We start from the raw sequence: 18926 nt of genomic DNA, 5'->3' as shown, positions 1-18926 counted from the left end.
GTGTATTGTACATGTTTATAGCATCTGTAACTATTTCTATGTGTAACCATATATGTCTATATTAAGCTAACCATGAGTTCATACTGGTATCTCCAGTTCTAATCAATTACCAAATGGATCATACTAGCTTCTTCCCCTTGCTCTTCCATGATCTCCCACACTAACACTGAGAAACTTGGTTCCCACTATCAATCCATTTATTTACTGTTCAATTATAGTACACGTGTATAGCAGTGTCAGAATGATTATCCCTTACCCCTGTACTCCTGTGGGAAATAACTTCATCAGTTTTAGTGCTTATAAGCAGTTTGTTTTGCCTTTAGTCTTACAGACTCTACTCGTTTCTAAATTCACTAAAGTCAGCACCTTTTCATTCCCAACTCCCTTCCAATGAGTTGTTTCATACATTGTAATACCGTTAGATTTTCTTTTCATGGTCTCTTTCCTGACACCTCCAAACCTTCTAAATGATTTTTTGAAAATTTTATATACACTAAGGTTCATTCTTTGTTCTCTAAAGTTCTGTGGGTTTTGACAAATGCCTAATGTCCTGTATCTACCATTACGGTATCATAGAGAACAGTTTCATTGCCTGACAAATCCCCATGTACATCACTTGCTCTCCTTTTCTCCTTCTGAACACCCTGTCAACCATTATCTTTTATTGTTTACTATCCAGAATGTCATACAATTGAAATCATATAGTATGACTCTCTCTACTTTTTGAAAATTAGTAAATAAAGGTCCCACACCCACACTTGTTTTAAACAGGAGAAAAGCACACAAATTTATTTAATACAGGTTTTATATGACTCGGGAGCCTTCATAAGGCAATGAAGACTTGAAGAAAGAGGTTTGAGTAGTGTTACTTTTGTTTGATGAAGAGTGGACAGTTGTGGAGGAATAGGATAGGTTAAAGATATGAGTATGAGATAAATATAGTACGCTGGGGGAAACATACCAAGGTCTGTTAGGATTCTTTTCAGTGTCCCTTTGTCTTCAGAGATAAGGATGCTTCTTTCTTCCAGGTATAGAGAGGGCACCTTTCACATGAGGGTTTTATGACCTGAGTGACCTTCCTGCTTCTGCCACTTTCTCAAAACGTCTTCACCTTAAAATATTTCATATGCCAAGGTACCATATTTGCAGTGGCATATCCTGAACCCCATCAGCTGCCATAACAAAATATCCCAGACTTGGTGGCTTAAACAACATAAATTTATTTCCTCACAGTTCTGGAGGCTAGAAGTCTGAGACCCAAGTGTTGGCAGGGTTGGTTTCAGCCTCTCTTCTTGGCTTGTAGATGGCCCTGTGTTCTTGCTGTGTCCTTATATGACCCTTTCTCCGTGCATATGCACTGCCCGTGTCTCTTTGTGTGTCTTGATCTCCTCTTTTTGTAAGGACACCAGTCATATTGGATTAGGGCTCAGCCTAATGACCTCATTTAACTTACCTCTTTAAAGATCCTATCTCCAAATATAGTCCTATTCTGAGGTATGGAGTGGTTTGGGCTTCAATGTGTGATTTGGTGGAGAGGTGGGTGGGGAGGCATAATTCAGCCTATAACATATGCCTTACCACCTGGTCGGAATTCCTTCCACAGAAATAATGTATATTTCTTTTACTTTACTTTGAGCCTTGTCTCACCTTCTGTGGAGATGGAGAATAGAACCCTATTCCCCCCAAAATAACCTTTCGTTGGCCTGCTGTGAGATGATTCAGTCTCTTTCTTAGCAAGCTGTTTTATTCCTTTCACTTATTATTTTTTTTTATTTGAGAGTAGTTGACACACAATGTTACATTAGTTTCAGGTGTACAACATAGTGATTCAACAAGTTTAAATATTCTACTATGCTCACCTCAAGTATAGCTACCATGTAACTGGAAACCTGTATCTCCCACTCCCCTTCACCCATTTAGACCATCCTCCCACCCCTCCCCCAACTCTGGCAACCATCAGTTTGCTCTCTGTGCCAAACCCACACTTTTAAAAACATACCTTCAACCACAATTTTCTAAAGAGCATCTTGTCATTTACAGACATTTGGTGTAAAGAAATTTTAAAAATTTAAAGCACATTTTATTGTAAATTTTTATGAGTCAAGACAAATAACCAGAATTATGTCTCTGGTTAATTTTTTAAAACTGGCAAGATTAAGGGGGCGCCTGGGTGGCTCAGTTGGTTAAGCGACTGCCTTCGGCTCAGGTCATGATCCTGGAGTCCCGGGATCGAGGCTCGCATCGGGCTCCCTGCTCGGCAGGGAGTCTGCTTCTCCCTCTGACCCTCCTCCCTCTCATGCTCTCTGTCTCAAATAAATAAATAAAATCTTTAAAAAAAAAAAAAAACTGGCAAGATTAAGGTTAAGTATGTATTTTCTCTTTTTTAGTTTAGCTTTTCAAACTCCGGTTCCCCTCTCACCACCACTACCCACCCCCAAAGAACTGAGGTTTAAAAAGAACTTAAAATTTTGGGTTGTAAAATTGATCTAAGTCAGGATCAACTTATTTGGCCATCAAACATAATAGGAGGTATAATTTCATGGCAGAGCACAAATTAGTTTTAACTATGCCCTTGGACTAAAGTGGACAGCAAGAAGCACCACTGGTCACTGGTAACATCCATACTGCCAAACGCAATGGGCAGTTTTCTGTCTTCATCCTCCCTGGTTTCTCAGCAGCAATTGATCAGATGAACACTCCTCACTTCTGGAAACCTTTTCCTCTGTAACCTTCTGGTCCTTACATTCTCCTGTTTTCCTTCTACCTTCCTGCCACTCCTTCTAATAGTCTCTTGAGGTTCTTAAAGTTCCATCCTAGCCAGCTTTCTCTTTTGTGTCTGTCATCTCTCTAAAGTGACGTTTTCATTCCCAATATTTAAATAGCTCTACGTGCTTCTTAGACTCCGACTTGATCTCTCTCTTGATCTTAGTCTCTGCATTTCCTAAAGCTTTAGATACTGAGTTATTCTGAGAAGTAAAGAGGCCTTCCTGCCAAAGGAAGGGGCAAGTTTTAAGCTGTTTGTTTTCTTGCAGTGGCCTTTCAAGTGAATTCTTGGGCCTCAATTAACTTAGATATTTCCTACAGGAAATATCTATGCAATTCTAAGTTTTTGTCAGGAAGTTATATTCACTTATCATTGTTTTTCAACTTCCTTTTTGGGCTATGAATTAGCTATAAACATGCTGAAAGGAATCATCTGCACTTACGCTTCTGGCCAAAAATATTTGTTTTGGCCACTTACAGGGATAGGTCTTAGAAATATTGGTTACTTTGTGTCCTGGACAGGTGGCCTTGTCACTACCTATTACTTCACAGCGGTTAGGTAGCCTTCCTGCTAGCACAGTGTTTTCAACCTTGGCTACACATTGTGATTACACGGGAAGCTTTTTAAAAGTACTCATGTTTGGGGGCGCCTGGGTGGCTCAATCGTTAAGCGTCTGCCTTCGGCTCAGGTCATGATGCCAGGGTCCTGGGATCGAGCCCCACATCGGGCTCCCTGCTCGGCGGGAAGCCTGCTTCTCCGTCTCCCACTCCCCCCGCTTGTGTTCCCTCTCTCACTGTGTCTCTCTCTCTGTCAAATAAATAAATAAATAAAATCTTTAAAAAAAAAAAAAAGTACTCATGTTTGGCTCCCTTAGAGACTCATGTTTGACTGACCCTGACTGGTGCCCAAGCAGAGGTACTTTTCTAAAGATCCTTCGGTGATAGTAACATGAGGCTAAGTCTGAGAACTGCGGACATCTGTCCTGGGATGAGCAATCTTTGCCTCAGTTGAGCATGGCTTTCACTTCTGCCTTGTAACTCTCGCCTGAGTGGGCATATCGCTTACACATTTAGAGCCCAATTCCTCCTCTCTAACGTAGGACAAATTGTGTCACCACCGCAAAAGCTTGTTCTGAAGAGTATATAATTTAACCTCACATGTGTAGCACTTTATAGGATCTAATAGGGGTTAAACTCCATGTACAACCCTCTGATAAGACCGTCTCATTTTTCTCCCCGGTGACATTTTTTTCTTTTAGCTAATAGTGTCATTTTCTTTTGTCCTCTTAAAATGTCAATATATCCCCATACCAGCACTTTATATCCTGTTGTTGATGATAATAGCCAGGAAAAAGCAACAGTTGGAAAGTCAAGAGATGGGATCTTGTGTCAGTTGGGCTTTTCTCACTTAGGTCTAATATCTTTATGTTGGATATCCTGATAACCATCCTTGGCTTTGATCTCCTTCCCAGTTCCTTCCTTGGTATTTTGGAACTATATTTGGTATTTACATCCTCTTTCTTTAGAATTCACCCCCTTGAAAATTCCTAGTTTCAATCTTGTTATGCCTACCTTGTGGCTGGTCACACATGGGTAGTGCTGGTGATGAGGATGGGGATGAGGATGGGGATGAGGATGGGGATGAGAATGGTGATGAGGATGGTAGATGATACCATTCCCAGGACACTTCACTGCAATTACAATATGAAAAAGACTTCATTGTGGTTTGAGTGGGAGAACATGAGTTAAAAAAACACTTTTCTTCATTGGCTGAAATAAGTTTTATGGATGTTTCCTCTTTTTCAGTTGAATCAAGAGCTAATGCTCAGAGCCAGCCTGAAATCTGTTTTCTCAGCTGTTTGTGGCAGCTCCCGAGATAGGTACTTTTCCAATGAGATTGTTCTGCGTTCATGAAAGAGTCAATGACAGGCTATTGACATCAAATGTTTTGAAAATGCCACGTTAGCTTTTGTCTTCAGACCAGTTTTACCTGAAACAATACTTTTTATGTTGAAATTTTAATTGGAAACATTTCTTGGCTGTCATCAGTGTGGACATAATGCCATCTCACTACATAAAAACTGAAATACTAGATGTAAAGTTCAAATTAATGGGGGAAAGAAAGATATAATCGATATTATATTCACATACTGGTGATTTATTTTGTTGTTACAAATAATGTGCTGTTCAGAAGTGTTTTAATCCATAAAGGACCATCTTGAATCCATTTGTGAAGTGTTCAATTCGAAAAGACATAGCAATTTAACAGTAATTTATGCCCCCAAATCAAATATCATTAAAGAAAAATCAATAGCTCATCTTCAGCATAGAGAATGCATCATGCTGTACTTTACTCAGCAAAACACAATTCTTTTCTGTGGAAAGCTGCAAATTAAACAATTCAGTGACTTGGTAGGCTTTAAAACAACTAAATAATAACAGGGAAATGCAGGGAAAGTGTTTCTTTGAAAAGATAGCCAACTCATTAAACTTGGATGTCATTTATTACTTGAAAGAAGGATGCAGATGAATTAGGGAACCACCAACAAATTCATTCTGAACATAAAGGAAATGTGAACATATGAATATACAAATAATGCTGAAGTCTTATTTGGGACAAAGTTTCAGCTTCCTTATCAATATTATTCCAGAAATTTGGCGGGGGGGAGCAAAAATGGTTTGCTTTTTAGGACGTTTGGATAAGCTAAATCAATCTTGGTAATTAAATAATTTAAGACAGGTAGTTAGAAGGAGAATGATAAGCCAAGAATTGCCTGTCATGTATATGTACATTTTCTGATGATTCCTTGAAAGCTTGATGTCAAAAAACTTGTTCACACCCCGTGGGGCTCTATGAGGTGCTTTTCAGCAGAGGAACCACTCCTCTAAATCGTCTTGTACAAAGTTCTGAATTATTGAGTCCAGTCAGAGAGAGTTATTACCCCCGAATTTACTCCTAAAACTTTTTTCTTCTTGTATTACAAATATAACTCACTTTAAGCAAGCTCTATATAATAAAATACGGATTTATTCAAAAGCTTAATAATTTGGGGATGTTCTGTCTGGTTTCTGAGAGGGAGGGTGAGAATGGCCAGGTGAAGTTCAAGATTGTAAGTCCAGGCAAGCTGACAGGAAATGGGCCTTAAGGAAGGTTCAGAACTGGATGCCAGGCCAACAGGCAGGAAGGACAGATAGCACACATGTACTTTTGGTCAAAGCCAAGCTCAAGATCTAGAACAGGTGACTCAAAGAGATTCAGAGGTCAGGCAGTTAACCCAGGTACAGTTGGAAGGCAGCCAGTAGGGAGCAGAGACCTAGGTTCCGAAAGACGAGGATAAAGGGAGGAAGACCTAGACTTTGCAAGAACTAGAATATCAAGCAGAGACATGAAAAAGAAGGCAGTAACTAAGACTGAATACCAGGGAAACGGAAAATGAGAACCAGTAGGTTGGGACCTATGGTGCCATGGATCGTCAGTGAGAACTGTTCCATGCTGACTCAGAGATGGATGGGTAACCAGGGCACTTTAGAGTACCAGGCCTCACTCCAGGACAATACCTGTGTCAGAGCAGTTTAATCTCTCGGTAACAGGTGTTTGAGTATCAGAAGGGTAGGAAGTCAGACATGCAATTACAGGGGTGATCTGTCTACCTTAACAAAGAAATCCAAATAACGTGGGATTTGGTTTTGTCAGAAGCAGTTCTGTTTAAGTTTCTAGGAACAGATTTGTTGAGTGAAGTGTCAAAATTTAAAAGTTACCTTTTAACTTACTTGCTCAAAAATTTATTAATTGCATATTAAGACTTATGTAACAGGCCATGCACTGGGGATATGCAGATGCATATGACATGATACTTGCCTTTAGAAGCAAACAGATGGTGAACTGTTACTTAAAATGTCCAATAGTTAGTACAAAAAGGAAGTTGCACACAGGGTTCTATGGGTTATGGCTTGGGAAGGGGAAGCTAGGTGAGGCTTCCTGCAGTTGGGACAGCTACAGTCTGAAATGTAATGGAGAGTAACATTTACTCAGGTAGATAGTGCAGTGTAAAATGGGCCAGAACTGCCAAGGAGTGGGAGAAAATGAATTTAGAAAGGCCAACAGGGGTTGGATCCCGGAGGACTTTGTATATGAGGAAAAGGAACCTCAGTGTCATCTTTTAGGTACCAGGAGCCACTGAAGAATTTTAAGCAGAGAGTGACAAGATCAGATTTGCCACTGAGATAGCTTACTCCAGTGGCAGTGAGGGACTGATGTAAGGAGTTAACACCGGAGGAGGCCTGTTGTAGTGAGAGATGCTGAAGGCCTGATCAAGAGCAGTGGTTATTTATTTCTAGAAAGAAGAGAATAGATCTACATGTAATGAAGCACCTGTTGGAGACAGGAATTTAAATCATTTTGGGATGAGAAAATTTAAAGTTTGCTGGCAGGAAGGATATGAAGAAATAAAATTGCCAGAAGCCTTGTTTCTAGCAGAGGAGAGGCTATGTTTTGGAGCAAATTTGTTTTTTTTTTTCTAGGAAACTACTGATACAGAACCTCTCCTCAGATTTCTCCAGAAAGTGGAGTCTGAATCCTTCTGGGCAGTACCTTACTGGGGAGCGTTATTGCAGGGTATAGGAGTGAGAGAAAGGACAAGTGAAACGAAGAAGGAAGGAAAGCCAAAACAAGGAAGTGTTACCAAGTTGGAACCACTATGGAAAAACAGGTTGTTCAATCCCAAAGAAGCTTATGCGGTGCAATGTGAAATGCATTTTAGGGGAAATTTTTTCCATTAGCTCCCATCCCCACTGGTCAAAGGTTTGCCCCACAAGAAATAACCCTGCTGCACTTCTGAGTTAGGTTCCCATGGTGTCTCTTGCTTTGTGATCAAAAGAGAAGGCCCCGTATGGGAGACAATAGGCACAAATTCCAGAAATGGAGCACTGGGGGTGACCGTGAGAAGAGCCAATCTGATTTCTACTCTTTGGTCCTGAGACCGATGTATTACAGCTGTTGAGGAGAGAGCATAATTTTTCAGCTGTTAGTTCTGCACACACATGACATCATGGAGGTCAACATCCCAATCCTGCACACTGTTTACCTTGAGCTGGTACCTGGGCTGAGTCATTGACAAGCCTCCCCCTGTTTTATTAGGTCAGCTACTTCTAATTCAGTGCATGGTAAGGCTAAGGGATTCTGTGGTCTTGTGCTCACCGTCACACCTTTTTTGCAATAAAATGGGCCCTTTGATCTAAGACAAGGTTGTATGTGATACCATATGATAGATCAGGCATTCTCCAAGTCTCAGATGGTACTGTTGCAAGAGGCACTTAGGACAGGGAAGGCAAACTCTTCTGAAACTATCTGTAAATTCTGGAAGGGGCAAACTGCAGCACTTTTAAGGTGAGGGAGTCCAATGCAATCCACCTGCCACCAAGGGGCTGGTGGTTCTCCTGAAGCATTTTTCCATATTTGATTGCTCCTTATTGAATACTCAGCATTGATTTTGGCTGCTGGCAGTTTGGACGCTCTGCAGTGACAATAGCTCGATCAGATGTTGCGGGAGTTAGTCATGGCATGGTCTTCACTCTTACCATCGTGGATACTATGTACATGTGTCACTACCGGCTCGACCAAGGAGAGAGGCTTGCTGATATTTACTGAACAAGTCATCCCGAGTACCTAGTTTTCGACTGCAACGGGTAGAGGTGGGTATCATGAAACCAAAAAATCTGCATGCCTTGGCCATCTCCATGGGTCATCCACATACCTCTTTACCCATTTGTTTTTGTTTTTGTTTTTTTCCCCAGTCTTCTAGTATAATTACTTCCTGACCTCTAACAACCATCCAAGCCATTCATCTGCTCAGAAATCCATGTATATTTGTATATTGGATCACTTCTCTCTCCATAGGAGGTAAATAACCAAACAGACTGCTTGCAGAAGTACCTACTGGGAAGATTCATCACTGCCTATTAGGACCACTCCTGAGTGGGACTGTGTCACAACAGAAGTCCATTTTTGTTAGTACCAACATTGAACTGACTCCTCTGTCCACCAGTACTGTTTTTCCTCATCCATCATTTGGTTAGAAGGGACCACCTCTTCCTTCCCCACGAGATGGTATTTGTAAGCTAGGGGATTGGTGTTAGTACAACAAAGGTATGTGACATGGGAATCTGGGCTGCCTTTTTGTATAATTTACTGGTGCCTTCTGGATCTGGTCCTGAATGTATTATTTCTAACGTTCTGTCAGTAAATCAACAGATTGCTGTGACTTGCTTTTAACGATTAAATGTCAATAACTGATTCCTGTTAATTTGGAGTATTCACCCCTTTGACGCTAGGGAGCAGAGCTTTATGGTACCATCTTCTACTGTCAATATTATATTTCAGAGGACGTCCCTCACTAGTTTCTTAACTATATTTCTTAAAGATCTCCCTCATGCCCTACCCATGCATTCTGTGGCTCTAGCGAAGGGCTATCCTCTGTGCCTTCCTAGAAAACATAGACATGAATTGGATTCTTGCACAACAAATCCACTTTAACATTCCAGCCTCCCTGAGTCTTCTGATCCCTTTCTTAGTATTATGCTAAGAAAGTTCTGCATGTCTACTTCATCCACTATGGACCCATCATGTCTAAGCTTCAAGAAAGCATCTCAGCAGTATATTAGGACTGGCCCCCTTTTCAATAAGAACTGATACAAGGGTCCCTCTGCCCTGTTCATACTCACTCTCTCTCTCTCAAATAAATAAATTTTAAAAAATATTAAAAACTGCTTAAATCTGAATCCTTAAGTTGAAAATTAGAACATTAAGTATTGTTTAATAATATAAATTGAGTGTACTGTTAGTAAAACCATATCATTATGGAATTAGAGAAATAGAGAATTAGACTCATCTGGCTCTGTGTGTGACTGTGTGTCTTATTTTTGATCAATATATTATTGTCAGTAGACCTTAAAATTGGAAACCTGCAGGAGGGACGTACAGGTCTGTCATTTTCTCCTCTTATGTTAAGGGAATGACCATGAAAGGAATTAGTCTGGGCTTGGTTCTGGGCTATCTGGACTAGATTTCTGGGAAATCTAATGCGGGCTACCCAGGCACCCCAACTGATGAATTTAGGGATGAACCAGAGCCCCAGAGCAAAAGCATGGCAGCTAACTTGGTACCAATGAGTGCTGGCTAGAGTACATACATACACATTAGTCTTCCGTGATCTATCATAGGGAACCTCAAACTTTTTGCTTGCATGTCAATTAAAATAATACTGAAAAATCTATGTATTTCTTTCACATTTATAGCTAAAATATTTTACTCTAAGTTGTTCAAGATAATGTAATTTCTGCCCAATTGTAAATATTAACATTACAACAAACTATCAAAATCGCTGTAAACATTTTCCAGGGGAATCAACACAATAGCAATCCAGTAGCCATAGTGTCTCATTTAAAAATATGTGAACAAGGTTATTTTAATGGTCAGAAATATTATACCATTTCTTCCTTTTTTGAATTCCTTTCCAGCCAACCTCCCCTGACATATTTTCAATGTAATGTAATTTTTTAATGCTTGGATGTCTTATACTGATCACGTATACTTTGCAAAAATTGTGTAAATAAACTGAAATGTGAAATTAGCATTTTTCTGTGAGAAGTCTCTAATAACAATTTTATTCTGAATTAATTCAACGTTATTATTATCATCATTATGACACAAAGTACCTTATTTTATGGCTACATAATTATATTTATAAACATAAAAGCGGACTTCATAGGAAAAAGGCTCATGCAAATACACACAGGTCAGCGGGACCACGAGCGTAACGAGCCCGGCTGCCACTCGTCCAGATCTGAAGGCGTCTGCCGGGCGCAGTCGTAAAACCCGGGGCTGATGCCGTAAAAGCTCCCTTCCGGGGAAAGTACTCGGCTGCCCTGGAGCTGGCAGACGGAGGGCGGGAAGGTGGCGCCTGCCCGTCTCCCTCCGGCGAGCCCCCCCCAGGCCCCTAAGTGTGTGTAAATCAGATGCCTGTCCCTCAGGCCAAAGCTCCAAGATCAGCAAAGGAGCATTTCCCGCACAAAGCCTGGGTTCCCCTCCATGGGCGGCTTCTGCGCTGGAACCCTGGGGCCGGTGAGTCCTAGCTTGCCAGCCCCGTTAGTTTCCTAAGCTAGATGTTTCGGGGGCTCCTTTTTCAGGTCCAGGTCTTAAAAGTCAGGGGTGCCCCATGTGGGACTGAAACTTTTCACTCCTCAGGGAGAAGCTCCAGGTTTTGAGTTCCCTCCCCACTGGATTGCCCCAAGCCGGATGGAATTCATGGCAAGATTGTGTCCCAGGCTTTCCTACCCACTTTGATATGGGCTCTATGCACAGAAATCAATTTTTAGGGTTTTGTTTTTTTTCTTCAGAGGCCGTTGTTCCATGTGTAGCTATAGATTGGTGTATTTATGGGAGGAGGGCCATCCAGGATCTTCTTATGTAGCAATCTTGAACTAACGCCCCCACCAAAGGCTCATAATGAAGTACATTAACTCATTATGTGCGTCTGAATATTACTAATTATTGGAATGGGACAGGATTCAGTGGACTTCAACAGCCAAAAATGTGGAGGATACTAATATATAAAAGGTATATTAATCATAGCTACATTCTCATTAATGTAAATCTAGCAGGTAATTATAAGAATGAATAAGAAATCAGTGAGTGGGGAGTGCCGGGGTGGCTCAGTGGGTTAAATGTCAGACTCTGGATTTCCGCTCAGGTCATGATCTCAGTGTCCTGGGTTGGAGACGGGCTCTGCGGCTCAGCAGTCTGCTTGTCCCCCTTTCCCTCTGCCCCTACCTCTGTACTTTCTCTCCTTCTGTCTCTAAAATAAATAAATTAATCTTAAAAAAAAAAAAAAACGAAATCAGAGAAGTGGTTGACGAATGACAGTTGTCAGAAGACTTGGTGCCCAAGTAAAATATGCATATGGATTTTCATTGTATACTTGTGGAAGGAAAGTTCCAGCGAGATATCTCTGCTATAGCTATATTTTAAGAATGCAACTGAGAATCTGGTAATTCATTGCTTGGAAATTACCCATGCTTGCCTACTCTTGGGACCCTGTTATGAAACTCAGGGCTACTTGCAATCCAATTCAGAGACCCCTGATTATTTGCCGTATTTTATGAATATTATTAATTACATCATGATCCAGTAGAGCAAAAGCAGTTAGAAAAAAATAGAGTGCTTGTAAGTAAGGATGTGGGTTTACACTAGAAATGAAAGTAGAAATCAAGGTAGAGTTAATTTTCTTTAAAAAGGGAGAAAACGAATAAAATTCATGTCTGTATGCAATATTAAGAATGATTTTGAAAGAAGAAAGGGCAAATCAAACAAATGTGGGAAGTGCTGATTGGATTCTATCAGCAATGTCAGGAAAATGGACAATGAAAGCATAAATAAAAAAGTAAAAACAACAACAACAACAACAAAAAACAAACCACCAAACCCAGAAAACAACACAACCTTTTAAGCATGTGGCTAGAGGTTCCCATTACCATTGCAGGTCAGTTATGGTATCGTGAGTTCAGAAGAAGACACTTGTGTTTGGGCAATTTAAAGCCTAAGCTTGGTGACCAGACTCTGATGAACCCTTTCTCAGTAGATTCCAGGCCTGGTACCCTCCGTACAAATAGCAAAGTGAGGAGTGAGGCAGCGTGGGCAGGCACCACACACTCATGGGGATCATCAGAAAAGGTGTTGCCGGCCACTTTGGACTTTCAAAGTGGCTGTGGGTGGCCACCCCTACTAACACTGTAGGTTCCCCTGGGATTTACTCAGGCTATCTCCAAATTCACTAAAGATTTTTTACACTTCATGGGGTTTTCTATGTTGTGGGGGAATTAAGGATGGGACTGTATTCCCAATGTCAGCAAACTGGTAGAGGGAAAGCATAGCAGCAGGGCATGATCGGTGGGGCTGTGGAGCTCCAGTCTTAGATTCTTTTTTTTCCCCTGTGTTTTTTTAATTAATTAACTAATTAATTTATTTATTAATTAACATATAATGTATTATTTGTTTCAGGGGTACAGGTCTGTGATTCATCAGTCTTATATATAATATAACATATATAATATATATAATATAAGACTGATGAATCACAGACCTCATTACAACACATACCCTCCCCAATGTCCATTACCCAGTTACCCCATTCCCCCCGACTCGCCTCCCCTCCAGCAACCCTGTTTGTTTCCTAAGATTAAGAGTCTCTTATGGTTTGTCTCCCTCTCTGGTTTCATATTATTTTATTTTTTTCCTCTCCTCTCCTATGATCCTTTGCCTTGTTTCTCCAATTCTACATTATCAGTGAGATCATATGATAGTTGTCTGATTGCCTTATTTCGCTTAGCATAATAACCTCTAGTTCTGTCCACATCATTGCAAATGGCAAAATTTCATTTCTGATGGCTGCATAATATTCCTGTGTGTGTGTGTGTGTGTGTACACCACATCCTCTTTATCCATTCATCTTTTGATGGACATCTGGGCTCTTTCCATAGTTTGGCTGTTGTGGACGTTGCTGCTATATACATTGAGGTGCATGTGCCCCTTCAGATCACTACATTTGTGTCTTTGGGGTAAATACCCAGTAGTGCAATTGCTGGGTCATAGAGTAGCTCTATTTTCAACTTTTTGAGGAACCTCCATACTGTTTTCCAGAGTGGCTGCACCAGCTTGCATTCCCACCAACAGTTGCAGGAGGGTTCCCCTTTCTCCATATCCTCACCAACATCTGTCATTTCCTGCCTTGTTAACTTTTGCCATTCTGACTGGTGTGAGGTGGTATCTCATTGAGGTTTTGATTTGTATTTCCCTGATGCCGAGTGATGCAGTGTTAGATTCTAATTAACAAATCAAATAGACACTTTGAACTTCTATATTTAGTTTGTGTTTGGTTTTGTCTTAATCTTTATAGATGATATTAAAGATAGTAATTAGCTTTTCCCCACTACTCAGATCTTTAGAGCTCTCTCCATTCTTTGTGCTTATTTACCCTGAACACAATTCAGATAATACTCATTTTTGAAAAATGATTTTTTGGGGGGGACAGAAAGAGAATGCACATGCACATGCCGGAGGGTGGGGGAGGGGGAGAGGGAAAGAGAGAATCTTTTATTTATTTATTTATTTATTTATTTTTTTAAAGATTTTATTTATTTATTTGAGAGAGAGAGAATGAGAGACAGAGAGCATGAGAGGGAGGAGGGTCAGAGGGAGAAGCAGACTCCCCGCCGAGCAGGGAGCCCAATGCGGGACTCGATCCCGGGACTCCAGGATCATGACCTGAGCCGAAGGCAGTCGCTTAACCAACTGAGCCACCCAGGCGCCCGGGAAAGAGAGAATCTTAAGCAGGCTCCATGACCAGTGTGGAGGATTCAGGGCTTGATCTCACGACCCTGAAATCATGACCTGAGCTGGAATCAAGAGTTGGACACTTAACTGACTGAGCCATCCATGCGCCCCTTAAAAAATGTTTTTAACATGTCAATTATATATCCATTTATTTGTCTATTCAAGACATATTTATTTTGCAGCTACTATACACTTGGCATTAGAAATAAGTAGTGGTCTAGATGGTGATTGTCCTTGAGCTTGTGGAATTTAGAGTATCAGGGAAATAGAGATTAAAAAATTAGTCTAATAAGTACTTACAATTGTATTAAGAGTTTTGAAGAATAACTTTAGGATACTATGGGATACTATGGGAGTATATAACTTAACTAGACTGTAATTGCCTCGAAATCAGGGACCATATCTTAAAGTTCTTTTGAGTTTCTCTGTAGCTCCTAACATAGATCATATGCAGAGTAGTAGATGCTCAATAAATATTTGATTGATTACCATCCCTGTATTTGACACTGAAATGATTGATGTCAAATCAAATATTTTTTTCTTCCTTACTGAGCAAGCATGAAGGCTGAACTGTAATTTTAAATTTGTTTCTGAAGCCATTATTTGCAAAGCTCACCAAAGTTGTGACCTTTCCCTTAGACTCGTGCTCTAGCCAGAACCTGTGTTTAAACAAGGGCAGCTTTCTTGATCTCTGAATCCTGATTTATTGGTTACTGGGTCCCAATTCATAGCTCTCTTGTTATTTGTTGGGGCTCCAGAGTCTGAAAGTAGTTCTTCAAATTATCCTTGGTCTAGTTGCCCACTTCTACCTGCCAGATGATTGCTGCTCCAGCATGCTGCCACAATCTAACAGGATGCTCAAGATGGGCCTCAGTAGCCTGACCATGTTTCAGGATTTACAGTTAAGGTCAAACAGGCTGGTAGGTAATGCTGCTGGAACCCAGGGAGTTTCATGTTAGTGTTATGTCCTAGCAGTATGCTTGCTGATTGGGCAGGCTTCAATCCAGTTGGCCATTGTACTTCAACAACAACAAAATAGCAAATCAAACCAAAGCCAGAATGACTTTTAAAGGATTGATTATCTAACAGACAAGAAGTTTTTGTTTGTTTGTTTGTTTTAGCAAGTAGCTGTCCATGTACTATAATTTGGTGATAGTTTTAAACACTAAGATATCATGGAGTAGCTGATATATTAATTAACTCAGTCATTTTAAAAACTATTCTTAGTTCATAGTAGTAGGTTTGTGGTTACATGTGAGGACTCTTCAATGTGTATTTCAAAGGATCCTAAGAGTAAAGGCTCTGCCTTCTTTGTGGTCTCGCAGCACATGCTTTTATTATTGTGAGTTATGCCCTACTTGAATTTTCATGCCTGTCTTTTTCTGCAGCTGTATAACAAGGGGGGTGAGGTCAGATTCATCTGTATATAAACATTTAGTGCATATCACCAGGCTCTAGGACTTAGAGCATATTCTGGTGAGCGAATAAGTGTGTATGGCAACTGTTGAATATATGATGCCATTTAAGATGGGATTTTTCTCAGATGACTCAACGAAAACTTTGGCAGTAGATCCTGAGTTCCTGCATTGAATATAAAAATGAAGAAAATTAAAAGAAAAAATTAGAACTTAGTCTCATCAAAGTGCACCTTCATCCAATGGGTAGAGAAAAATAGGTCGTATGTTCTATTTACCCCTTTGGTATAGAAAAACCTTAATCTTAGGAGGTGGAATGTATGGTCTTAGAGAACTCTTCTGGGCAGCTAAGAGCTGAAAATATGTTTTAACCTATGGATCTTCAAATAATTAGCTCATCTAAAATTTTTTGAATTGATTCTCGTAGGTTTTACAAGCAAAAAAACCACACTACATGTAAATAATAATAATGATTCTGTCGCTGCCTCTTTTAAATTTATAGTTTATTTTGTGATATTAGTGTTGGTCAGACTACTAGAACAGTGGTAAATGTGCTTTCAGGCACACTTGTCAATGGAAATTTTTCTTGTGTTTTGACAGTAAGCATGAAATTGACTGTTGGTTCTTGGATTGGAAACATTTTTCTCTGTTTTACTAATATTTTTTCAAATTATCAAGAATGAATGTTTAATTATTTACAGATGTTGTTCCAGCATCTATTGAGATGGTTGCTTTATCACCCTTGGTTTTCTGATCTGATAAATTACATTAAAGATTTTTCTTTTATGTATTAAAGAAGCATCCTCCTAGCACTCTTGGAATGTTTACTAACTGGCCCTGGCTATGGGGTCTCTTTTTCTTTTTTAAATGTTTCTAATACATTAAAAGGTTTGTATTTGCTAATATTTTATTTATAAGTGTTATATTAATATTTGTAAGTTAGATGAGTTTGGGGTTTCTTTCATCTGCTATGTCAGATTTCTGCATAAGGGTTATTTTAGATTGGCTAAAGTAATTATGAGGCATCTCACCTTTTTTCTCTACTTTTTAACAACTTAACTAGCAAAGGAATTATTATTTGAAAGACAGAAACATTTACCCATCACTTTGCATGGGTGTAGGCCATACATTATTTTTTGAAGAAATTTCTTTGACAGCTTTCCCCAATTTATCCCATGGTTATTGATCTTTTACTTTTTTCCCCAAACTGAAATAATTTTCATTTTTTGTTGTTTGATCTTTTTTTCTAACTTCAGGTAATGTGTTTATGTTTTTTTTCCTCATCTCTCTGTTTTTAAATTATATGTGACCAAATTGGTTTATTCTATTGTTCTTTTAAAATAATTAGCTTTTAAATTTGTAAATTCTAATTTATCTGTTTTACTATTTCTTAATTTATTGATTTGTATTTTATTAATAATTTCTGCTCATTTTCCTGAAGTTTGTTCTGTTTTACTTTTTCTAACTTGAGTTACTTTGCCCAAATTTATTATTAATTATTTATTTTTTAGAAATGAATAGTAAAACATTTAAAGTAACTTTGACTATACAGCAGTATTTTCCAAGTTTTTATATGCAGCATTCTCATGTTTGTTATTTTCCAAATGGTCTGTAGTTGTAATGGTTTCTTGTTCTATCCAAGGGTTATTTACAAGTAATTTTCCTCTCTTAATTTCCAAGTGGTACTTAAATTGAAAAAATTAAGTATTGTTATCTGCTTTGTGGTGAGAAAGTGTAACTTGTACAGTTCTTGCTCTTTGCGTTAAATGAATTTTATTTTGGTTTTTGGTCTTTATTTATTTGTATCCGAGGAGAGTATCTGATAGTCAGGAGGGTATATAGGTATAGTAACTCCTTTTTTTACGGAATAGAATAGAGAAAGTAGAAACACCGACCTTGTCCTTCAATTGTAATATCTTGGATCTTTGAGTTTGGAAATAAATGGAGAGAAATAAGAAAAAAATCTTCCTACCTTCTTGTTTCTAGTGGTTTCTGTTTCATGATGTCAAGTTGGAATGTGCTATGAGTACAATCCTATGTAGGTTTATTTTAACCTAATTTCTTCTGTTTTGTGATAACCTATCAGTCTTACCCTATCACGCTGACCCTTTTTTAAAAAATCATTTTATTGGGCGCCTGGGTTGCTCAGTCGTTCAGCGTCTGCCTGCGGCTCAGGTCATGATCCCAGGGTCTTGGGATCGAGCCCCGCATCGGGCTCCCTGCTCGGCGGGAAGCCTGCTTCTCCTCTCCCACTCCCCCTGCTTGTGTTCCCTCTCTCGCTGTCTCTCTCTGTCAAATAAATAAATAAAATCTTAAAAAAAAAATCGTTTTATTGTTTTTTTAAAATCGTATTTTAGTGTGATATTCATCAAATGTGTTGGGGATTACTATCCAGATGACAATATGAACTCAAACTTCTGTTTGTAGTAACTTTGGCTTTCTCAAAATTAGTGTTAATATGCTATTTTGTTAATCTTGAAACACACAGGAAAGCAAAAATAAATAGGTTACTATCACTTATAATCTAAGCGTCCTTAGATAACCAAACTGTTAATATTTTGCTGGATAGATTTCCAATTTTTCCTGCTATTAAAAAAAAATACAATTGAGCATACATTAAGCTTTTTACTTCGTTGAACCCTTGAAGGAAATTCACATGAAGGAAAAATACAGTCTAGAATGGGTAGATCTAAATATTCACCTTTTTTCAACAGGAAGGGAAACCTATTTCTTCTTGACAGATGTCCACAGCAAATTCTGAATCACCACAGAAATCATTGCGCAGGTAGGGGGAGGAGGGATCAGAAACAGGGAACACGTGAAGGCACAAAACCATCCAATAATTAAAACTCAATAATAAGACTAAAGGGCAGCTGGTATCTGTATGGATAATATTGTATAGGAGATGAAGTCAGGGATTATGCATGTTAGATCTTTACTGCTGATTACATAGTAAAGATTAATAAAATCCCTAATATTAAAAAAAAATCCTAGTCATCCTCAACAATTCATGTTAGTAAAGAAGAGACTTTTGGGGAAAAATGGATTTTGAGCAATTTGAAGAAAGAATAATTTGAATATGTTTTGCATGATTATCTTGGAAGAGTTCAAAATAGGAGGAAAGTAGTCAAGTGTAGGTGTCTATTTTTACAGAGGCAAAGAGATATTAGTGTGGAGATGGCAGGCAGAAAATAAAATTTGACTGGACTGATTGGAAGACAGATATTTGTGAAATGGGACTCTTACGTATGTGGGGGAGAATATAATATAATTTAGAGAAGCTCAAAGTATTGTCACCCTTTTAAAAAATGTCCTATGAAGATGGATAGAATGGCAAGGGTTAATGTTGGATGGAAAGCAGG

At 39.1% G+C, this 18926-nt stretch overlaps 1 long non-coding RNA gene across 1 annotated transcript; it reads left to right on the top strand.

Moving 5' to 3' along the window:
* Positions 1–7323: 7323 nt before the first annotated feature.
* LOC118006521 lies at positions 7324–10295 on the top strand. Its single transcript, XR_004678100.1, has 3 exons — positions 7324–7448; positions 8245–8454; positions 8557–10295. It is a non-coding gene; the product is annotated as an uncharacterized LOC118006521 (long non-coding RNA).
* The last annotated feature ends 8631 nt before the right edge of the window (positions 10296–18926 follow it).

Source organism: Mirounga leonina, unplaced genomic scaffold (assembly GCF_011800145.1).
Source record: "Mirounga leonina isolate KUSES-001 unplaced genomic scaffold, KU_Mleo_1.0 Mir_97, whole genome shotgun sequence".
NCBI classification, from domain to species: Eukaryota; Metazoa; Chordata; class Mammalia; order Carnivora; family Phocidae; genus Mirounga; species Mirounga leonina.
The sequence above is the reverse complement of the archived record's forward strand: the minus strand, read 5'-3'. Positions and strand labels throughout refer to the sequence as shown.